General features: G+C 50.7%; 1 pseudogene; it reads left to right on the forward strand.

Annotated features, from left to right (window-relative positions):
• The first annotated feature begins 497 nt into the window (after window positions 1-497).
• Window positions 498-1,936, forward strand: LOC101769068 (annotated as a pseudogene).
• The last annotated feature ends 1,646 nt before the right edge of the window (window positions 1,937-3,582 follow it).

The raw sequence follows: 3,582 nt of genomic DNA on the forward strand, positions 1-3,582 counted from the left end.
CGGATGAACGTATCGTCTGATGTTGCACGATTAATTTTCTGAGATGTTTCGATGTTGCAATAGTTGGCTTTTGTTGTTTCATCCGTCAATTTTTCATGTTGCAATATTTCTTCCCGCACGAGCTCAACCCCAACTCAACATATGATGATTTTTTGAAAATGTTGCATGAAACATGTGTTCAATGTTGCAGTGGGAATTTTCCCTCACGAATATTATGTTTACATTGAGCTATTTTTTCGCATCTTTTTTATGTTGCAACCATAGATTTTCGATGTTGCAGCTATTTTGTTTTGATGTTGCAACGGAATGTCGGATAATTAGTGGTATTTATTATGGTACTATTGTAGCCCGTTTTTTTTGTCTTTATTCCCTCTTGCTGTCGGTGCTGATGCTGTACGATGTACTATCCTATCTCTGTGGATAACAGCATAAGCGTTCATAACTCCAGCTCCTCATCGACTCAAGCATCACGTTCATTGTTCCGAACAGGCACAGCGATGAGCATGAGCTGGGGTGGGCAGGAGCGATCGGCGCGGCCTGGAAGCGGCAGGACGACCGCGCCGCCGTGTCGTCCCAGTCCCAGCAGGCCTTCCAGAGCGTGGCGCTCGTCGTCGGCTCCACCGGCATCGTGGGCGCCTCCCTCGTCGACATCCTCCCGCTGCCGGACACCCCCGGCGGATCATGGAAGGTATACGCGCTCTCTCGCCGCTCGCTCCCGCCTTGGTCCCCGCCGTCGTCCTCCTCCGTGACTCACATTAAAGTAGATCTCACCGACTCCGCCGCCGTCGCCGAGGCCCTCACGCCGCTCACCGACGTCACCCACGTGCACGTCTTCTACGTCGCCTTGTCCCCACGCCCCACGGAGGCCCAGAGCAGGGAGACCAACTCCGCCATGCTCCGCAACGTCCTCTCCGTCGTCGTCCCAACTGCCCGGCGCTCGTCCACGTCACCCTCCAGACAGGGACCAGGCACTACTTCGGCCGCCTCGACTCCAAGACCCGCGTCCACGAGCCGCCGTACACCGAGGAGGCGAGGACATGCCGAGGCTCGACATCCCCGTCTTCTACTACGACCAAGAGGACGTTCTCCTCGACGCCGTCGCCCGGGGCGCCGCTAGCGCCGTCAGCTGGTCCGTGCACCGGCCGAACCTCATCTTCGGGTTCTTCCCACGAAGTGCAACAAACATCATCTGCAGCCTCTGCGTGTACGCCGCCATTTGCCTCAAGGAGGACATCAAGCTGCGCTGGCCGGGGACCCGCAGCGCGTGGGAGGGGTTCAACACATGCTCCGACGCCGACCTCATCGCCGAGCAACATATCTGGGCGGCCGTGGACCCGATGGCCAGGAACGAGGCGTTCAACTGCAGCAACGGGGATATCTACAAGTGGAAGAAGCTGTGGCCGGTACTCGCCGGACGTTTCGGGCTGGAGTGGGCGGGGTACGAGGGGGAGGAGAACCGATTCAAGGTCGCCGAGGCCATGACCGGGAAGGAGGCTGTCTGGGCGGCGATCGTAGCGGAGAACGACCTTGCGGAGACGAAGCTCGACGAGGTCGCCAGTTGGTGGCTCATCGACGCCGTGGCCGATCAGTACGGCCTCGATCGGGAGATCCTGGACAGCATGAACAAGAGCAAGGAGCACGGGTTCCTCGGCTTCCGGAACACAGTCAAGTCCTTCAACACATGGATCGACAAGTTGAAGGCTCACAAGATTGTTCCCTGACGCCTTGATCTGTCTGTTTATTATCACAGTGCTGTAGTTTCTGAAGCTGCAGCGGCATGTCGTGAATTACCTTAGCAACCAGGAGTTCGTCCTGAATTGTTCGGCACTTTCGTTGTTTGCTATAGTATACTAGTATAATCTGAGGTAGGTGTTCGTCGATTTCCCCGGTCCACTGGTTTGAGGTCGATTTATATATGTGGCCTTCCGTTGTACCATGAGAAGTTCGTGTCCCGTTTTAAACCAGCTCCGTGGAATCGATCGTGCCACCCACATCATGGTCCACTCAACCTCAACGCCATCTTTTTCTCACAAGTCACAGTCCGTGACCGTTGCTGAATCGTTGGAGTAGCCTATGGCTAGTTCGAGTTCTTCGAAGGGTGGAGCATACCACCGTGGAACTGTCAACTGTGTGTGGCTCTCACGGCTTTACATTTGCAAGTCATGTTTTCAATTCCGTGTGTGTGTGGTCTCACGGCTTGGTGGGCTACTCGCAAGAAAGTTCATTCGCCATCCCAATTCCATCCAAGGTGAGGCCCAGCAAGAAAGCTAATCAACGATCTAGGCCTATTATATATAGAACGCACAGAAGGCCCAGCAGGCCGACCCGAACAGCCAATAGCCCACCAAGCCGGGGACACACACTTGTGCCGTGTGCGTCTATGCATTTGTTTACTGCTCTGTTCCAATTATAGGTCACAAGAGTCAAATTATTTTTATTTTTATTAAATTATAGAGAAAATTATAAATTATGACATCGATATACTATGAAAATATATTTAATGAAGAATCTAATAGTACTTATTTGGTATCATAACTGTTAGTACTTTATTATATAAATTTAGTCAAACTTAAAATGTTTAACTCTCAAAAATTAGAATGGCTTGCGACTCGTAACGTGAGTGAGTAGGTCCGCACATCCGATCAGATGGACACCCGCAGTCCAGCTTCTCGGCGCAATCACACCACTAACCGACGACTGTCACGGACCCTCGAGTTTAACAACCTTAGTAACAGTAAGTAAGTCAGGGTTGTTTGGATCCCGAGCTAAATTTTAGCCCCTGTCACATCGAATGTTTGATACTAATTAGGAGTATTAAACATAGGTTAATTATAAAACCAATTTGACACTATGATGCTACAGTCCATAATTAGACTTAATAGATTCGTCTCGCGATTTAGCTTAGGGGTTCTGCAATTAGTTTTGTAATTAGCTCATATTTAATCCTCCTAATTAACATTTAAATGTTCGATGTGACACGGACTAAACTTTAACTCCACGATACAAACACCCCCTCAATCTCTAGGCCTGATCCTGTCGGCATTGTCCTGGTACCGGTAGGGTGGAAAACGATAATTATTGAAGAGTATTGACGTCGAGCAGAGATGCCACAGCTAGGTACGTAGTACTAGCAAATCAACGCACTAGGCAGCAGCAGGTCAGCAGCCAGCAGCCAGCAGGGGTCCCCTGTCACGGGCCGGGTACAAACCTGCAGGCATGGCCAACCAACCAAACATTCAGAACGCAACAGATCTTAAATCCTGCGTGCATAGGTATCACGAGGTCGGGAGGTTTGGTGCAGATCCAGCGTTCGTGCGCCCAGCTGCTGGCAGTGGCGTTTCCGGGCGTGGTCCATTCAGTCAGGTGCGAGAAAAGCTCAGAGACAAGGTTAGAGAACTTTGTTCCTTTTCCTTGAAATAGCTGCTATATATTGTTACTATGGGTGCGTTCGCTTGGGTTTCCAACCTACCTGCTTTTTTTTTTCGAAAGCCAAACCAACCAAAAGTTCTAAAAGCCACTGATGCTTTAGACCAAAAGCTGCTTATGTTCTAATACAAAATTAAGGAGTGTTGGGTCCCTTTG

The sequence above is a fragment of the Setaria italica genome, chromosome IX (genome assembly GCF_000263155.2).
Source record: "Setaria italica strain Yugu1 chromosome IX, Setaria_italica_v2.0, whole genome shotgun sequence".
In the NCBI taxonomy this organism is placed as follows: Eukaryota; Viridiplantae; Streptophyta; class Magnoliopsida; order Poales; family Poaceae; genus Setaria; species Setaria italica.